Source organism: Protopterus annectens, chromosome 2.part1 (assembly GCF_019279795.1).
Source record: "Protopterus annectens isolate FY-2018-M chromosome 2.part1, PAN1.0, whole genome shotgun sequence".
Lineage (NCBI taxonomy): Eukaryota > Metazoa > Chordata > Ceratodontiformes > Protopteridae > Protopterus > Protopterus annectens.
The window spans coordinates 1,990,142,106-1,990,163,255 of NC_056729.1; the positions used below are offsets into that span (position 1 = coordinate 1,990,142,106).

Consider the following 21,150-nt stretch of genomic DNA (forward strand, 5'->3'; position numbering starts at 1 on the left):
TCACAAAGAGGATTACCAGCCTCAAACAGATGCCCTACTCAGACTGTCTCAAAAAACTCCAGCTTTACTCTGTCACATATCGTCTACTCAGAGGCGATCTCTGCCTAACAAACAAAGCTATGTCAAACTCAGAGCTGTTGGACATACTCCACTTAAAGAAATCCCAATCCCTCTGAGCGACATGCTCTAGGGACCTAAACCTTGTCACCACAATAAACAGAACATGCTGGAGGGATAGATTCCTGTCCCAGAGACTTCCCATACTCTGGAACAAACAACCTATCTATATCAAATAAAGCTCCAAATTAGCACTCTTCAAGAAAAATCTTGATGATTGGATGGGAGATAGGAAGTTCACCCCGGGAGTCACTTCTGTGGCTCTGCTTGACAGAGGCACAGGAAAATAATTTTCTTGGGTGGCAAAAGCCAGGGTACCATTTGGCTAGGCTTATATAGGCCCTAGGGCCAATAGCCTAATACCTACCTATGAACCTATGAACTTATGAGTGTTGAGGCCTATTATATATACTGCTATAAACTTTAAAATTGTTCCAGCTTGTCTGAATTTCATGTTAGAGGTATCTGATAACTTGCCAGTAGAAAAAAGATCTTTTTTAAATGTACCAATGTTTGTTCAATATTCCTTTTATCAGATTAATGTTGGAACCATACGTAGACATCAGGGAAAATTTGTGTTGTTTATTGTTAATGAAACCACCCCTATCTTTCTTACATATAATCAAGGAAGTTATATCCATCTGATTAGCTGCATACTTAACTTGATTAATCACTAACAAGTTGTACCCCCTAAAAATAAACTTCGAGCAGAAATCATCAGAAGTATCATTGTAATCTCATGGTTCAGAGGAAAGTCTTTTCAGTCTGTTGAATTGTGATTTTGGAATGCACTGTACCATGTGCTCTGGATGACATCTGGTTGATGAAAGCAGGGAATGTTTGCTAAAGCACTTTCTATGCAGTTCAGGGCTTAATGTTCTGTTAATATTTTTAACACTGAAACATCTTGAAAAGCAGTTTATTTTTGTGGAAAGTCAGTGCTAACTGAATAGCCCTCTTATTTTCACTCATATATATAATAAATTCCTTTAACTGTATAATATTAGACTTCCAGACAACCAACAGTAATAAAGGAACCTTTTCCACGTGTCCATTGCATTAAGATACAAGTTGTGCGTTTCATCATATCTTAAGTGTTCTTGTATGTATCCCATGAAGAGGTATGCCTATATGGGGGCAAGGATGCCATTATTGCCGCCCCATTACCTGTCAGTAACATGTATGGTTATAGTAGAAAACATTTTTGTTAAAACGTGTTCTGCAATGATGAGTAAAAATGTATTAAATCCAGCACTGTGTATTTGTTATGTATTTAACCAATATTCCAAATCACTGAGACCCTCCATGGGGAATGCAGGCACATAGAGACTTTACATCTAAAGTGCAAATATGCCATTCATTTTCCAATTGTACATCTTAAATCAACTGGAGAAAATCTCTGCTATTTTGTAACCTAGATCAAACCTTAAGAAACACTGGATTAAAATAAAATTTAAAAGTGCTGAGAAAAGTTCAGTGAGGGATTCACCACTTGATATAATAATTCTACCAGGTGATTGTCTAAATTCCCTACACTCAAGGTAACTTTTTTCATTTTATTAGTGATTATGCCTTCCTCTAGAACAGACTGTAAAAAGACATGTATGTCTTTTTTTAATTAGAAATATTATCATAAATCATCCTTTGGTAACATTAACCATCTGGTTAAAGGCTCTTTCATGGTAAGTGTCCAGCTGCAACAAAACAACACTACCCACCTTTGTCAGCATGTGAACTGACCCAACTGTTATTGTTTAGCAAGGATCTTAAATGTGCTCTTTTATCAGCTGAAAGGCTATCCCTTCCTTTTCTGTATAAAACAGTTTGTACAGATCTTAAAAATAAATATGCTTTTAAAAATAGAATCATTTTTGATAAGGGAGATGAAAATTAGATTTATTAAAACAAGCAAAAAAAAAACATTACTTTAAGATGACATGGGTTTAGATGAAAACAAGTCCTTGTAAATTAAGTTTTCCACAAATCATCTTAATGTCTTTTTTTTGTGTCTTTCGGCTTTTCCTGGTTAGGGGTCGCCACAGCGGAACTCCGGTCCGTTAATGATTGGCAGTAGACTTTTACGTACTGGCTTGCCGGGCCTAATGCACAACCTTCAAAGAAGGAACGCCCATTCACGCATGTCGCTACACAGAAGACGCTCTAACTGAGAATCGAATGGGCAACATCTAACTGTGAGGCGACAACGCTACCGCAGCACCACCACCATGTCTTTTACATAATGAAATTCTGACACTGGTATGTGAAAAATTTTAAACTTTATTTTTAAACCTGTCTCAGCAATATTTAGTGAATAGCTAGAAATATTGTGCAATAAATCATTAGAGTCTATTGTTTCTGTTCCACCGTCATTTATTGAAAAATAAGGAATGTCTGTTCTTTGAGCCCATGTTTTTTCCCTCCCCCCAAATTAGAGTGTTTATAAAAAGGAAGTTTGCCTTTGGGTGATTGCGTCTAGTGTAGAATAATTTTCACTACAGGGTGATTGTGTCTAGTGTAGAATAATTTTCACTATAAGTATCATTAGCTGAGGAAGTCTTGTCTGTAAAATTGATATTATCAGAAGAATCTGAAACATGTAGAATCGGAAGCACATTCACTGAAACAGGGTTCATGATTGGTCTTTTCTTGGAAACACTGTTTTCATCTGAATAATAAACCATTTTGGATTTATAACATCTCCAATTAAATTGCCTATTTTATTTGTGCTCCATTATGTCTCAATTAATTTTTTTTGTATTTTCTCACGTTAAAGATCTTTATCAAGAGAAACCATATTGCCTCTATTTCCTTGCAATTTGGTGGCAAAATATGAGTTACACTATATTGATCCCCATGTTCAACTAGCTTGTTGACCTCATTTCGCAAAGAAATAATTTAGCTATCATAAATATCGACCAATTACTTGACAGATTTTACCCGTGGTGGTGGTACTGCGGTAGCGTTGTCGCCTCACAGTAAGACGCTGTCCGGTTCGATTCTCAGCTAGAGCGTCTTCTGCTTGGAGACATGCGTGAATGGGCGTACCTTCAGTGAAGGTTGTGCGTCAGGCCTGGCAAGCCGGTACGTAAAAATCAACTGCCAATCATTAGCAGACCGGAGTTCCACTGTGATGACCCCTAACCGGGAAAAGCCGAAAGGCACAAACAAACTTGACAGGTTTTAAGTAATATGTAGTTTGCCCATTAGATTTCAATAGACCTGTTTGCAACAGAACATGTGCACATTGTTAGAATTTTTCTTTGCTTCTGTTTTTGATAAACTATTTACCATACTTTTCTATTTTTGACTTTTTTATAATATTTTATACTGTTAGTTATATAATAACGTATTAGAATTATCATTTAGAATCACAGTATTGTATGTTGGCCAATATAAACTTTTATTTTATTTTATGATGCCTACTCTTTTGTATAAAGTTTATGTGTTATGGAACTGGATAAATGTTACTGATGAAGATATTACTCACATAGAAACCAGTTTAGTTTCTCTGTACAAGGGGTTTCTTGACTTTGTTTGCAGTCCATTAAAGAATTTGCATCAAATGATGCTTTGCTTTATGATTTTGTGTTGTGAGATGTGGTGCTGAACCAACTGGCTTTCAGGTGCCAAAGAAAACATTAAGACTGGTACATGTGAGAATGTCTGGAAGAATTATGTCAAAAGGTACATGTGAGAATGTCTGGAAGAATTATGTCAAAAGGTACATGTGAGAATGTCTGGAAGAATTATGTCAAAAGGTACATGTGAGAATGTCTGGAAGAATTACTTCAAAAGGTACATGTGAGAATGTCTGGAAGAATTATGTCAAAAGGTACATGTGAGAATGTCTGGAAGAATTATGTCAAACCACTGCTGATTAAATGCATAAACATGCATGTAAATTCTCTGAAATGCCTTCACAATGCCACGGAAAATTGCACTCCCTCAATTCGCTACCTTAGGCAGTCCTCAAATGAAATGTTTAAATTGCTGCAACACACATATATATCAGTGTGTGTCAACATGCATTTAACCTTGTAAGGTTAAAGAGAGGATGCTTATTTTTTATATTATATGCATCATATCTTAAACATGATTTGTACTGATATATAGGCCCATCTAAGTGCACCAATCATTGTTAACAATATATTATAGTCATAATAACGTCTAATTTTAAACTTTTCCACTATACTCTCCCACCGGCCATCTCTAAACATGTACTCTGATTTAAATGCATCATAACCCTCCTCTTTTAAAGCTACTGCCACAATTTTCATACACATGAAGCATTTTACCGCCCATATTCTGCTACTTATACATTCAATCTAAGATACAATAAAAGCTCCATTCAGCTGTGCCTTAACACCCTATACCTGCCTTCATACAATATGACATTTGACCTCCAGAGCACTGATCGTCATTTCTCTTGTACAGCTCCTGACTTTTTCCTCCTTGCTACCTGCTTTGCACAGCATCATGGGAATAGTGTACTACCAGTAAGAATGCTGACCATAGGCTGATCACAAGGTCATTATTCTCCTTCTCATCTTACAACCAGCTTGTCTTACTACTAATTTCATTTTCTGCTCAGCCATCTTACCTATTTGGCAGGTCTGTAACACCCACATAAAATATACTTTTCTTTACAATGCCTGTGTATGTTACCCATGCATATTATAGAAGCAGCACCGTATCTCAGAGGAATCTTACTCACCCACGCACACATCCTTCTTATCTCTTCCTTACCTGCATGTCCCTCAACCCCTCTAACTGCATTTTTTTAAATAATACAATCATTCTGTTTGTCATGCCATGATATTTCCTGTGCATACGCAGACCCCCTAAAATTATCTCCTCTTTTCCTACTTTCACATCTGTCCTAAATTGTAACTATCCAGCTTTCTTCTTAAATTAATTACTTACTTCCTTTCTCTCAATCACTTTTTAGTCCTTCATATCTTCTTCAAAACCCCTCATATCTCACAAATGCCTTAATGAATTCATAGTAAGTCCTTGAACACTTTAAACCATGAAAAGCAAATCAATAAAAAGAGGTGACATGTGATAAGTTCCACTTTAACACTGAATTTAAAATAGAACAAGAGAAGCAGTTTTTTTAGAGCACCCCCACAAACCCTTGCATGCCTATGTTTACTAAGTATAGGACTACACAAATGTGGAGAAAAGGGGGAGACTTTCTTACCCCCACACTACTGCAGTCCTGCTGAAAGTAGTGTCTGTTTGATGTAAATGGGATTTCATTAAATTGCATGAATGACTCCAATTTCAGTGACTACAACTGCTGTAAATGTCATGCACCACCTTTTTAATATGCTTTGCCACCTTCCTTATTTTCAGCCTAGTTATGCAAGTATTAGCCTGGCCAACCTCCAGTATCTTATTCCCTGTCCTCCCCCTCCCAGTCTCATATCCCTTACCATCCTTTGCTCTTATAACACAGCAGCCCTTTGCTGTCTTATGTTTTGCATTGTATTATATGCCAGTACATAGTCCGTTACATCACCCCTGCCCCACACAGTGTGCTGCTGTCTATCTCAACATTTCTGTTGCACCAAGTAAACTACTCATGGACTTTCTGAAGTTTTTATCCACTTGAAATCTACCTTTAATGGTAAATGTCTCTGCATAAATTACACCTGGTAAATACCACCCCCTTCTCTGGACTAATGATAACACCTTCCTTCTACACCAAATGTATTCTGTAACTCCTTACATAAGGTCATTGTTTTCAGTGGACCATATATGCCACCAAATGGATAGTTTGCTTTGTTCACGTATTGTATCACCATTACCACACTTTCTTTTCCACAGTCTTCATTGCAGACTATCTCATCTTAGCTGGATTACAGCACAGAGATGCCATTTTTCAGATGCCATGAGTTTTTCTCATATTGTTCATTAATGCCTTCTCACCTTTAGTACCAATAGAACGCAGTAATTTACAGATAGATGGAAGGAGGTCTTTCTCTTATTCCCCATCCTTACCCAAATCTCCATCACTGACTAGAACAGATGTGAGAAATGAGTGCTACCATCTTATTCCCATTTCTTACTTGACCTATATAGAGCACCCTTTTCCAGAAAACCTCAAGTAAGAGTTTCTTATATAGCCCTAACCTACTTTCCTACAGAAATCTTCCACTAATCCATCTCCCTTGTAAACTTCCTTAAAGCCTCCATTCCTTCAAACCAAATGTTTTATTTATGTCAGATACAACAATCCCTGCTTCTTTATCATTTTTCAGTCTCACCATAAATGTCATACTTCTGTCATCAGTTGCCAACTGGCATCCTGTTTTTTTTTCACAAACCCTACCACAATCCTTTATGGCAGCCAGCTTTAAAAGTATGATACCCTAATTAATAGTCTAGTAATTAGTGATTTATTCTTATCTCTCTCATCTTTTGACAGCTGCCATTCTGGGCATTATAATAGACTTATTTGCGTAAATGTCCCTTTTCTAGGACCCAAGCATCTGTGTGTGGGTGCATGCAAGCATCTCATTCTGCTATTCTATGGCATCCCTCAGTCATCTGGTTGCAAAGTTTGTAAGGAATCAAACTGTATCTAACATCTTCCTGTGCACAAGCAGAGAAACATAACAGCATATATGTGTGTGCACCCAAACATGCACATGTACACACAGATGCACCACGCATGCATACTGACACATATGCAGAGCTCCTAAAGTAAGCAGAATGGCAACAGAATAGAAGAGGTTGGGATGGAATAGGTCCTACTGTCAACAAAAACAGCTATCACAACCGCCGGTCCCAAGAGTCAACACAGCCAGTTCCAAGTCACTCATCTGTTGTGAGGACAAAGCCCAGATGAAATAAGGGCAAGATATTAACACAGCTTACTAAGTACTGTTGGACACCAACACGCTTATAACTCATTAGTAAAAAGCATTTTCATTTTACAGACAGACAAATACATACATAGATCAATAGAGACCAATAGAGATATAAATGTAGGTGTGTGTGTGTGTGTGTGTGCGTGTGTGTGTGTGTGTGTGTGTGTGTGTGTGTGTGTGTGTGTGTGTGTGTGTGTGTGCACTAATTCCAACACTGCACAACAGTGAGAAAAGGAGAAACTTCTTAATCTGCTCTGCTTCATGATCTCATTCCAACACAGTGAAGTTGTTAGATTACTCCAATAGTCGATAAAAGCACAATGATCATTTAAGCTTTAACCAGTTCACCATACAGACTAGTCCCATATATATATATATATATATATATATATATATATATGGGTCTACCTGAGATGGTCGACAGGCCATATGATCGACACTTATTTGTTCGACAGTTCATTTGGTCGACAGGCAGATTTGCCCCCCTCCCCAATGTTGTGTTGATATATATAGTTAGGGGGGTGGGCTGACCCCCATAACATGCTTGTGTACTCAAATGAACTGTCGACCTAATGGATGTCGATCATATGGCCTGTCGACCGTAGACCCATATATATATATATATATATATATATATATATATATATATATATATATATATAGATACAGAGTAAAGTAACAGAGAGAGGCAGACAGTCAGACAGGAACATACACACACAAAAACACACTCAAACACACACACACAGACACACACACACACACTCCCTTGCTTAGAAACAGACAAATTCCAACACATTCTGTCATCCTTTTTTGAGCATTATTCATTCTACCTCCATGCCTTACCCTTCATTTCTATATTTCTCAACACAGTTTCCACCGTGACATGCACAAGATACAAAATATACCTTTCAGTAATTTATATTCAATCTACCCATCTCCCCACTTGATTAAACTAGTATTTCTTGAATGCCATCAAAATGAAGGACAGCCATACACCTCAGCCTGACTGCAACATCAAATGGGATTGGTCCTCGCTAACAAAATAGCACTTGATTGATCATATATTACATTTGCTGGGATGAGTGAGAACAGCTGAAGCCCCCCTCCACAACTATTTTATGCTTTTTCTGATTCATGATATTGGGATCATGCTAACTTTTCACTTTTATGGAATTTAATATTCCAAAAATTTGGATTTCCATAACATTATATAGCGCCACATATCTTGCCATATTAGAAACCTTTTTAACCTTGCAGTGCAATTGTTCCCTTCCTCAGTAAATGAATCTTCCCACTTTTCCTTGTACCTATCCCCCAAAAATCTATCTCCTTCTAGGTTGAAAGCAGTACTGAAAATCGTTACTTCCAACTCATTATAATCTACCTTACTGAAAAATTGTCTTTCTTAGCATCCATTGGTATCATTAAGTTCCTGTGTCACGGCCATCCATCATCCTTTTTTTCTGTACTGCTGCACACTCCAGAAGAAAGTTTCAAGTAGCCCAGGCGATACTTATTTGACCCACAAAAATTCTAATCTCTCCATGTTTGGTCCTATGGCACCAGTTCCCACATCATCCACCATCTCCCTCTGCATCAAGCAGCTACTTAATGAAATGTACACCCCCCCCAACCATTCACACAATTTCTTGTCCACATTGTTAAAATCTAGAGACTCTCAATTTCTTTTTCTATGGGTTCCCTTGCTAGCTGTCAACTTTAAGCAGGTTTCCTGTAGGAGAACTGTTCCTGCTCCCTCCATTTGCATATACCAGCCCCTCCACTCTGCCTCTTCACCCCTCATGAGATAGAGCACGTTTCTCTCTCTCCATCCTAATGCATCCCTTTCCCTTTCTCCAGGGGGTCATTTGTAAGACATCTGCCTCACACTGCCAGGGTCTCAAGATTTAGTATTGGCATTTAGCACTATATGTGTACAGTTTGGATGTTCTCCTCACATCTGCATGGATTTTCTCTAGGTACTCTTTGTTTCCCCCTCTCCAAAGTCATAGCAGTATATTACTATACCCACATATATTGTACTTAGCATTGCTCTTGCAACTGGGTCATGGCAATAATGTGAATAAGGACCAGTCTGCTTAACCAGTTAACAAATGAAAGACAAATAAATACATGCATAAAGAAAGAAACACTACCTTGCCTCCATAGCCATCCCTTCCCCAGGAATGGCCCTCCCATGCTGGACATTGACAAGATGTCCTTGGGTGTACCTGTGCTTACTCTTCTGCCTCCATATAAGTCATTCTCCATCATTTTTCACCTGGCCTTCTTTCTATTCTGCCACCTGTCCTTCAGAGAGACCTTTGTCAGCATTCCAGCCTCTAGACTTTCCTTATCTTATGTCAATGATACTCTGTTTATTTTATTTGTTTGTTATTCTGCATATCCAACAGCTCCTTTCCTCTTCTGTCATCTATTCTTTTACTGCAGAACCTGAAAAACATTGCTTAATTTCTTTTCCACCCATCATATAACCAAATAACATCTTCTTACCTCCTCAGATAAACGGTTCACCAGCCTCACTTCTATGCTGCCAATGAATGCCTATCTGGCTGCCTTAGATTTAACCCAGTACACCCCTCTTCCCTTTTTAGAGACAGTAGTATATCCTTCTAGAATCTTCAGATTTACCTGTTTCACCACGTCATGCTACAGCTGCAGCATCCATAGACACCTATCCTCTCCCACATTAAATCACATTTATTTTAATTCTGTTGATAATAACATATAAACTGTCAACTATAAAACACACATAATATTCATCAGTAACAAAACAAAGACAGTGAACAGTCTAAAACCATGTTCTTTCAGAGAAATACATTGCATTACAAGTAATTTCTGAGAAAAACATGTCTACCGGGTTCCACACTCTCTTCAGAGGGCAACTTCTCCACCTTCTGCATTGCCATCCTTATAACCAGTAACTTGTGTAACCTCAAATCCCCACTTTATTGATTGCAGAGGCTGAAAGGAGTCCATGAGAGATGGGTATGCATTCAATTTCCCTGAAACAGAATTACATACACAACTCCAATTCCACAATTGTTGAGATTTTAACTGATTTTTAGCAAACTAAAGCCTTTTTTTACAGATGACAAGTTAATCCTTCCTCAAACACACTCTAAATTTCAAACGTACACCTTATTTCCATTGTTGCCATGACATAATTATATTTATGATAAGGTAAAAAGCCAGTGGACTCCCTTCCTTTAAACTTCACCAGCAAAACAGTTTCCATGCATTCATACCGGTACCTCAGTACTGCATTTTATTTTTGTAAATCATCAGTGGAAATTGCCAAAGGTCTGATAACTGTCTTCAGGAAGCAGCTTTGTGATCGTTGACATGTATCTTGTTATTATCCCTTTCCCATTCCTACACATCACCTTCCAGGAAGACTTCCTCTACCAATATCTCAAAAACATTCCTTCCTCCTATGAGCACTGCAGTAGGTTTGTGCTTTCAATTCTCTCCATGTTCCCCCTCTATAGCCTTTCGCTTGTTCTGAGTCAAACCTCATGTGTGCACTGGCAATAAAGGGGGAATGCAGGTTCTGAAGAGCAATGTAAGTATACAAAATCATGCTTTAGCTTAATATTGTAATAAAGTACCAGAGGATGTAACCTGTATAATAAAGAAGAGATGCAATTTTATTTTAAAACTAAAAGTGTAGTCAAACCAATGTCTGTAGGTTCATAGGTTCATAGGTTGGTACTAAGCTATCAGCCCTAGGGCCTATACAAGCCTAGCCATAACAATTCCCTGGCTATTTCTTCCCACAATATTTACTTCCCTGGACCCTTGTCTAGCAGGGCAACTGACATGATCCCCGGGGTGAATTTCCTATCTCCCATCCAAACGTCAAGGTTCCTTCTGAAGAGGGCCAAAGAGGCGCTCTGCTTGACATGTATGGGCAGTCTGTTCCAGAGTCTGGGGAGTTCCTGGGTCAGGAACCTATCCATCCAGCATGTTTTGTTCATAGTGATGAAAAGGTTTAGATCCCTGGAGCATGTGGCACTGAGGGATTGGGATTTCTTTAAGTGTAGCTTGTCCAACAGCTCTGGGTTTGACATGGCCTTGTATGTTAAGCAGAGATCGCCTCTGAGTAGACGATATGGGACAGAGTACAGCTGGAGTTTTTTTAGATGGTCAGCATAGGGCATCTGCTCTTGGCCTGTGATTCTTTTAGTGAGGTATTTCTGTGGCCTTTCCAGTTGTTGCAGATGTCTTGTGAGGTACATAGTAAACGGAGCATTGTATTCTATAATGGGTCTAATGAGGGATGAGTACAGTGGGACAATGACCTCCTTTTTTCTGGATGAAAAGCCCTTAGTGATGAGGTGTGCCACATAGAAGGATTTCCTGATTGTTGTAGTGATGTGGTTATCGAAGGTGAGACCACTGTCCACCTTTGTCCCTAAGTCTCTTATCACATTTTTGGTGTTTAGTGTACTGCCACCTATCTGGTAATTCACAGGTACATGTTTTTTCCCAAAGGGGATAACTATACATTTCTTGGCATTGAGCTTGAGCCCATGGCTCTGGCACCAAGCATCTGTTTCTGTAAGCCCCTTTTGTAGAATATCCACGTCATTTGGGGATTCAATAATGGCTCCCAGTTTGCAGTCATCTGTGAACTTTGTTAGTTAGAGTCCCTTAGTGTTGGCCTGTACTTCTGCGAAGTAGATGCCAAACAAGAGCGGTCCCAGGACTGAACCCTGAGGTACTCCACTTGCCACTTGTCTGGAGTTGGATTTGGAGTCGGCTACTTTTACAGTGTGGGTTCTGTAGAGCAACAATATGTGTCAAGCTATTTTGTGAACCTGTGACAAATGCTATAAAGCAAATCATCTGATCATGCCCTTGCTTAATAGAATTCAATAAATGTTGACTTCTAGGTTTTAAAGTATTGCTTTTCAGGGTAATATGCAAATAGAATAGTTGAATAATTAAATTGAGGGTGACTAGACATATCATGTTCCAATATAATGCAGTTTCATCTTTGATTAGCATAACTGCTATACTACAAACCAAGTACAAAGTCTATATTAGCATGGCTCCACCACAAGAAGTCAGCTCATAATGAGCCACCAGTAAACTCGAGGAATGAAACTCACTGAACAAAGCATCTGATTTGACAAAACTGTGAAATTGTTGGGGAAGTTTAAAATGCATTGTTCAGAGTAAGTGTATACGTGTGTGTGTGTGTGTGTGTGTGTGTGTGTGTGTGTGTGTGTGTGTGTGTGTGTGTGTGTGTGTGTGTGTGTGTGTGTGTGTGTGCTTGCTGGGGTATGCCTTATTCATATAAACTAAATCTATGGTCACAAAACCACTGGGAAAAGTGAAAACCCCTGAAAAAGCTTAAAAAATGACTTGTACAACCACAGACTTACAGTGCCGTTTTGTCATGTAAAATAAAAAAGTATTTCATTGTGCTGCAGTTTTGGAGAGTTGAGATTGCAGAAATAAGATTAAATGCATTACTTTTTACTGAGATGTGGTTTCCCCATTATTAGACTGCCATCCTTGGAATTTCCACTTTTCCTGACTGATACAATATTTTCATTGCTACATTGTGTTTACTTGTGCGAATCTAACTTTCTCAAACTCTGCCCATCCACTGTTTTTTGTTAAAAGTTATTAACCTGATTTGAAATGCTTGAGAAGCCAGCTGTCCTTAATTTCCCACCAGCAGAGGTTAACAATTTTGCTAGTATTTTTAAAGGGTTTATATCTGCTAACAAATTGTGAATTATGTCTTTACAGATTTAATAAAGTATACATGTTTTAAAAAATAAATTTATCCGCAGATTATATTACTTTGTCTTCTGTTTAATAATGTTTTCAAGTTACAGTGTTGCACAACGGTTTTAAATATCTTTTATTCATGATATATTTTATATTAAAGGGAGAAAAAGGTGATCAAGGACCCCCTGGACCCCAGGGACCCCAAGGAAGGCCTGTAAGTAACCACAACTTTTTTATTATTATTTTAATTATTATTGTTGTTGTTGTATTTCTATAAGTCATGAATTTAAAGTGTGTCATCGTGTATCATATTATTCTGTAAAACTCTTTCAAACATGTAACCTCATTCAGAGCTATTAGCAGACGATGCAGTGACCACGGGACTATTCTTACAAGCAAAACTGCAGTTAGTCTTCCATTGTAAGCAGACTTGGTTTGCAACTTCAGATTTGGACCTTATCATTTTAACTGAAAAAAATAATAATAACAATAAACAGATAAAGTGTTTCTTTTTATCATATTTTCATCTCCTAATCTCCTCACCTGCAGTCCATAAGCCTGTTGCTGAGACCACTACTGTTTATTCACTCCTGTCTATGGATGGACAGCCATCAGAGGGGTTTTCCATTTATGCATAACAATACATTCTTTAAAAATGCTCACAAGGTCACAAGAGATGGTTGTGCAATGAAACTGTATTACAGCTCACCTTCCATGTTTGTGAGTAAAGATATCCCTCCAGCCCCAGCCACATGATTATAGGTACCGCCATACACTGGAAAATGGAGATGCAGTGTGCATCTCAGCACACAGGACTACAGCCCTCCTCTTGTGAGTGGCAGGCAGGCCCTTGCATTATCAGTCTTCTACTTTCCAAGCCAGGTGCTCTAGGATCCAGGTCACTAATCAACCCTAGGTCATCTGAGTTGTGGGCCAAGAGTCAAGCGTTCATCCCTCTGTGCTACAGAGCAGCCTGCAGATGGCAAAACAAAAAAAAAAGACTTCACCTAGGTAACAAAATAGAGCTGTTTTAAATTAAAAATAATTTAAGATATTTAAGTATCACCATAATATTGTGCTTGAAGTTTGCAAATAATAAGACCATAAGTGGTCCCACTTTCAAATACAGTAACAGAGTGTAAAGGATTAGTCCAGATAAAATCACTTTAGCTAGCAGATCTAGGAGACTCTCTCTCTCTGGTACCCTCTCTGTGGGAGGAATAAAGATGCCTTGTTGAAGTTTCCAGTAGTTCGTTCAGTTAAGCATGTAGATGGACCGTTTGTGTGGTCATCATGCTCAATGTGCTGAGTTACATTTACCCAGGTAGGTGTCTTCAGAAGATTTTTAAGTCTTGAGATGTCCATTTCCATATAACTGGTGGTCTCCTTAAAGTAATTCTCTGATGTGCAATACAAAGATAAGACACCTGCAAGCTGAGATGGTACAATTATATAGAGGAAATAGTGCATTTGTGGATTATCCCCTTAAGATCATCTTATCTACCCAAACAATTAAATAGAGATTACTACAACATTATATAGACTGGAGCACATTAATGCTTTCAGTAGATTCCTAAATACATTTGCAAGTGATCTTTTTCAAAGATACATAGTGCTCATTTAGATTTAAGTATCTTGTATGTTGGTCATTTTGAAAGGAATGGATTTGCATATGTTTAGAATATAGGTAGAAAATTCTGTCTTTGACACTTTGTGTCAGATTCTTGGGAGAGTGTTTATTATGCTTAACACATTGTCAGTGCAAACAGAGATGTAGGCAGAGCTATAGTTCCAAGTATTTATATTTCATTGCACCTCCTAAAATTAAGACATGGCAGTGTCATTACTATCTATTGTACAGCCGCAGTGGTGCAGCGGTAGCGTTATTGCCTCACAGCAAGAGGTTTTCCCGTTCGATTCTTGGTGAGAGCACCTTCTGTGTGGAGTCTGCATGTCCTCCCCATGGTTGAGTGGCGCTCAAAAGACATGTGTAGAATGGGTGTGCCTTTGTTGAAGGTTGGGCATCGAGCTGGCACCCATAAAAAATCTACTGCCAATCATTAGCGGACCAGAGTTCCGCTGTGGCGACCCCTAACAGGGAAAAGCCGAAAGAAGAAGAACAACAGTATCATTACTATCTATTAATAGTAAAAGATGTAGGTCAGCTATTAGAAGTATTACTACAGGATACTCATGAGCAAGGAGGAATGTTCTTTATTACCACAGCTAGTATGCAAGATTGATCTATTTTCAAAACACATGCTACGTATTTTGCTTTCACTATAGGGCAAATAGTGCCCAGTTGTCATAAAAAGGGTCAAACAAAAAACAGCTTATTGACAGACCCTGACATCAAACATTGCTGATAAATGTCAACCGTAATCAGTAAAATGTTAAGTAAGCCGAATATGAAAACGGTCCAAAGAAACCAATGTTTTTTTATCCCAGTTAACAAACTCAATTAATGAATCAAACACTACATCAGTCAATAAATCAATCAATAATCCTGCTGAACTTTTTATGGCTTAATAATCTTTCTGGTTTAGGGATACAAAAGCAGGGAATAACCTCTTAAACACTACACTTTAAACATGAACTACTACTAATTATGTGCATTAGTTGGAAAGCACACAGTTTTGTTTCTCAGAGTAGTACTTTGAGGGGCTGATGAATGAAGAAAATGAGGGAGTGAGAAGGTTGGATGATGTAAGGATAGTGAATCAGGAAGTGCAACAGATTTGCAAGGAGGAAGTAAGGACAGCTATGAAGAAGATGAAGAATGGAAAGGCTGTTGGTCCAGATGACATACCTATGGAAGCATGGAGGTGTTTAGGAGAGATGGTAGTGGAGTTTTTAATCAGATTGTTTAATGAAATCTTGGAAAGTGAGAGGATGCCTGAGGAGTGGAGGAGTGTTTTGGTACTGATTTTTAAGAATAAGGGTGATGTGCAGAGCTGTAGTAACTACAGAGGCATAAAATTGATCAGTCATAGTATGAATTTATGGGAAAAAGTAGTGGAAGCTAGGTTAAGAAGGGAGGTGATGATTAGTGAGCAGCAGTATGGTTTCATGCCGGGAAAGATCACTACAGATGCAATATTTGCTCTGAGGGCATTGATGGAGAAGTATAAAGTTAGGAGTTGCATTGTGTCTTTTTGGACTTAGAGAATGTATATAACAGGATGCCTAGAGAGGAGTTGTGGTATTGCATTAAGAAGTTGGGAGTAGCAGAGAAGTATGTAAGAATGGTACAGGATATGCATGAGGGTGATGCGACAGTGCTGAGGTCTGTGGTAGCAGTGACAGATGCGTTTAAGGTGGAGTTGGGATTACATCAAGGATCAGCTCTGAGGCCTTTCTTATTTGCAGTGGTGATGGACAGGTTGACAGACGAGATCAGACAGGAGTCCCCGTGGACTATGATGTTTGAGGATGACATTGTGATCTGTAGTAAGAGTAGGGAACAGGTTGAGAGAGACCCTGAAGAGGTGGACATATGCTCTAGGGAGAAGAGGAATGAAGGTCAGCAGGAGTAAGACAGAAGATATGTGTGTGAATGAGATGGAGGATAGAGGAATGGTGAGGATGCAGGGAGTAGAGTTGGCAAAGGTGGATGAGTTTAAGTACTTGGGATCAACAGTTCAGCGTAATGGTAAATGTCAAAGAGAGGTGAAGAAGAGAGTACAGCCAGGGTGGAGTGGGTAGAGAAGAGTGTCAGGTGTGATTTGTGACAGACGGGTACCAGTGAGAGTGAAAGGGAAGGTCTACAAGATGGTAGTGAGACCAGCTATGTTATATGGGTTGGAAACTGTGGCATTGACAAAAAGGCAGGAGTCAACGCTGGAGGTGGCAGAGTTAAAGATGTTAAGATTTGCATTGGGTGTGACGAGGATGGACAGGATTAGGAATCGGTATATTAGAGGGTCAGTTCAGGTTGGTTAGTTTAGAGACAAGCCAGAGAGGCAAGACTGCACTGGTTTGGACATGTGCTGAGGAGGGATGCTGGTTATATTGGGAAAAGGATGCTAAGGATGGAGCTGCCAGGTAAGAGGAAAGAGGAAGGCCTAAGATAAGGTTTATGGATGTGGTGAGGGAGGACATGCAGGTGGTTGGTGTGACAGAGCAAGATGCAGAGGACAGGAAGAAATGGAAACAGATGATCCACTGTGGTGACCCCTAACAGGAACAGCCGAAAGAAGAAGAAGACCATTTTTCTTGTATATTATTCTTCTTTGCAATACTCATTTGAATTCTTTTTTTAGCCCTTATCTTCCCTGTACAGTGTTCTATTAGCTTGCTAAAAAGATCATGTTTCCATCTCAGTCCAACTAGCCAAGCCTGAACTTTAAACTAAGATCAGCCATAGATGAGAGCAGGCAAAATCTGGAAGAATGGAGGCAAATACCTTAACTGACTGGTGTGATTCATAAGAAGGTTATGATATAGCATCATACACAGTGTCTGCTGGTTTGGCCCTGAGCCTAACCCTCACTTTTTATTCAGAAGCTAATGTATTAAGGGTCTGTACTGTTAGGGTCATTATAAATTGCTGTCATCTGTGGTCAGAACCCTTTCTCTGCAGTGCATGCATTTTTGGTAAGTCACATCCTCGCAGACCCTGTGCAGCTTCCTATCTTCTGATCAAAGAATGTTACTTCCACCGGCTTTTTATCCACTACAGAGAAATGAATGTGTACACCATCTTCTGCTCATAATAATGTACAGCAGGTCACTGAAGTAGCAAGTTAAGGAAACAAAGCTACTCTGTAATGTGTTATGGATAGTTGGCCATGTAGATGTTCGACTTTCTCTAACTGAGGGAAAGCTGTCAAATTATCATGCCTCAGTTAGACGTTAGGAAGACACCCATCTCTGAAATGATATCCTCCTTTATTTACTTATCCCTTTATTCATTTATATGTGTTTACCAGACTACTCCAGTGATCTGTATTGACCAATTTCAGGCTCAGCCTGGGAGAAATACAAAACGCTTTAAAAAATACAGAACCGCGAGCAATAACAGAGTAGTTCAGACTAATTACATAAAAAGTGCATGTACATTCCAGTGAAGAAGCACAGTGAAATGTACAAGCAAGCAGAGTATAATGCACAATATATAAGTTTCTAAAGTAGGTACATTTTCAGTGAATCTTGAGAGAGGGGGAGAGAGTTGGAAAGGAGATAGGTGATATGTCCTCCGTTGTAGCAGGAACATTTGGCTTGGATGAAGAAGTGCTTTTTGAGCTGCAGTCTAAACTTGGAATAAGTGTTGATTTCCATAATGTTGATATGGAAAGCTTGCCAGAGCATATGTGCATGACAGGAGAAAACATGTACAATGCTGTGGAGTTTGGTTAGCTTGTGAGTAGTGACTGAAGTTATATGAGGAGTTTTTTACATGAGGTCTACCTGCAAGGGAAGTAAATGTGTACAGCTGGAGTAGTCTATAGAGTTGAGATCCTAAAAGTAGGTAAAATATTTGTTTTATGGGTTTTATGGTTAGCCATCTGGCTTTTTCTAGGGGTGATGCAGTGATGCTCACAGAAAGGGGAGTTTGTAATGAATTGGCAGATGCTGACAGAGATAGTGTTGTGCATGGCAATGTTTTTCTTGGGAGCAGAAGCAAAAATAAGAAGCCCGTATTCAAGTTGGGAAAGGAGAACTCCATTGCCAATGGGTGCCCTGGCTGGTTGGGATAGAAAAGGGAAGATCTGTTTGGCCCATAAGAGGAGTGAGTTTATTTTGACTCTCACTTTGCGGTGGTGGTGCTGCGGTAGAGTTATCGCCTCATAGCAAGACGTTGTCCCATTCGATTCTCAGCTAGAGCGTCTTCTGTGTGGAGGCATACGTGAATGGGGTGTGCCTTCGTTGAAGGTTGTGCATCAGGGCTGGTAACACGGTACATAAAAATCCACTACCAATCATTAGCGGACCGGAGTTCCGCTGTGGTGACTCCTAACTGGGAAAAGCTGAAAGACACAAACAAACTTTGTCCATGTGAAAATGAAAGTTTAATGACTGATCAAGCCAAAGTCCTAGGTATTTGAAGGTGGAGGTTGTCTCTATGACATAGTTGTGTAGGTCAAATATAGTTAAGGAGTGCAGAGTTTTCTGCGGAGTTCCAAAAACTAGTTTTGTTATTGGTGGGAGTGAAAAGAAGTTTATTGCTTATGAGCCATTGGTGGAGCTCATGTAAGTCTGACTGGACTTGGACTTAAATGTTGGTGTGAGAATGACCTGATCAGTAAATGACCATGTCAGCAGCACAGAGGATAAGTGGGAGATTGGGGAGGTCACAAGGAAGTCTGTTAATGAATATGGAGAAGATGAGACAGGCAAGAATGGATTCTTGTGGTACGCCTTTGGTAATAGATGCAGATTCTGATTGAGAGGGTCCTATTTTAACTCTTAAGAGTCTGTCAGTGAGGAAGGTTTTAAACCAGGAAGTTGTGTCTGGACTGACACCAATTTCAATTAGCTTGTTTTGGAGAAGATAGTGGTCAATGATGTCAAATGTCTTTGTCAGGTCTATAAACAGGGTACCTATCTCTCCAAGTTTAGCAGGATATCATCAGTTAGAGGCCAAAGTGCTGTCCTAGTACTTCCTCCAGGCCAGAGTCCATGTTGTTTGGAGGAGAACAAGTGGTGTTACTAGATATAGAGGGAGTGTTGGGAGTAGACTATATTATTATGAAGTTTGCTCAGAATTGGGAGGATGGATACTGAATGGAAGTGAGAGGTATTTTTTGGGTTGCTGTACTTTAGGAGGAGTTTAATTAGGGCATTTTTTCCAAATCTGCTGTATTATGCTTTTTGTGAGACATACATTATATGTGTGTGAGAGGAAGCCATTGATGTTGTCTGCAGTGATATATGAACCAGGCCTTTATGTTCTCAGACCCAGGAGGGGTGTCAGTGGAAACAGACTAGAGACTTCTTTGGGACGTAAGTATTTGAAGTGGAGGAGGGGGATGAATGATGATGGGTTGGATAACGCAGGATCTCTGGGAGGTGGGGAGATTATTGATGGGAGATTGCCAAATTCTTTAAGGAAATCCACTGGAGAAAGTTTTGATGAACCACATTGAATGGTGTTTGTACAGAGGGTATAACGTTCCTTTGTTTGGAGATTTGTTGTGCCTTCTGATGAACTTCTTGTTTAGGTTATGCAAGACTATGAAAAGAGGTGGAGTTGTCAGTTGTGGGAGTCTGTTTGAGTTCAGTGGATAGCCATTCAGTTTTGGTGAGATTATAAAGCATGTGGATAAGTGAGAATTTGTCTTACAGCTGTAGTAGAAAGTTGGTTAGGCTTACAGCCACTGTATTAGGGTCATGTAAGGAGAGTGCATGATACCATGTGAGAAAGGTTCTGAACTTGCCTATATTTGTGTTGCTCTGGTTCTCAAGTCCCCTAATATTGGCGTAATTGTATAGAATGGATGACAACTGTAAAGGTGATTGAACAATTGTTGCTTAGTGATGGTGGCAGAATGTTTATGTTGAATGTCACCTTTGACAGGTAACACTCAGGTGGCAGGTCCTCCTTCATTTTAAGTACCAGTGGCATGCTACCATGTTTCATTTTAAGTACCAGTGGCATGCTACCGTGTTTCATTTTAAGTACCAGTGGCATGCTACCGTGTTTCATTTTAAGTACCAGTGGCATGCTACCGTGTTTCATTTTAAGTACCAGTGGCATGCTACCGTGTTTCATTTTAAGTACCAGTGGCATGCTACCATGTTTCATTTTAAGTACTAGTGGCATGCTACCGTGTTTCATTTTAAGTACCAGTGGCATGCTACCGTGTTTCATTTTAAGTACCAGTGGCATGCTACCGTGTTTCATTTTAAGTACCAGTGGCATGCTACCGTGTTTCATTTTAAGTACCAGTGGCATGCTACCATGTTTCATTTTAAGTACCAGTGGCATGCTACCGTGTTTCATTTTAAGTAACAGTGGCATGCTACCTTGTTTCCTTTTAAGTACCAGTGGCATGCTACCGTGTTTCATTTTAAGTACCAGTGGCATGCTACCGTGTTTCATTTTAAGTACCAGTGGCATGCTACCATGTTTCATTTTAAGTACCAGTGGCATGCTACCATGTTTCATTTTAAGTACCAGTGGCATGCTACCGTGTTTCATTTTAAGTACCAGTGGCATGCTACCATGTTTCATTTTAAGTACCAGTGGCATGCTACCATGTTTCATTTTAAGTACCAGTGGCATGCTACCTTGTTTCCTTTTAAGTACCAGTGGCATGCTACCGTGTTTTATTTTAAGTACTAGTGGCATGCTACCGTGTTTCATTTTAAGTACCAGTGGCATGCTACCGTGTTTCATTTTAAGTACCAGTGGCATGCTACCGTGTTTCATTTTAAGTACCAG

At 39.3% G+C, this 21,150-nt stretch overlaps 1 long non-coding RNA gene across 1 annotated transcript in view; it reads left to right on the forward strand.

Moving 5' to 3' along the window:
- The first annotated feature begins 12,922 nt into the window (after window positions 1–12,922).
- Window positions 12,923–21,150, forward strand: part of LOC122794817 — a 30,414-nt gene continuing 22,186 nt past the window's right edge. Inside the window, exon 1 of the long non-coding RNA XR_006363716.1 lies at window positions 12,923–12,978. This is a non-coding gene — a long non-coding RNA (uncharacterized LOC122794817). The remainder of the gene's footprint in view (window positions 12,979–21,150) is intronic.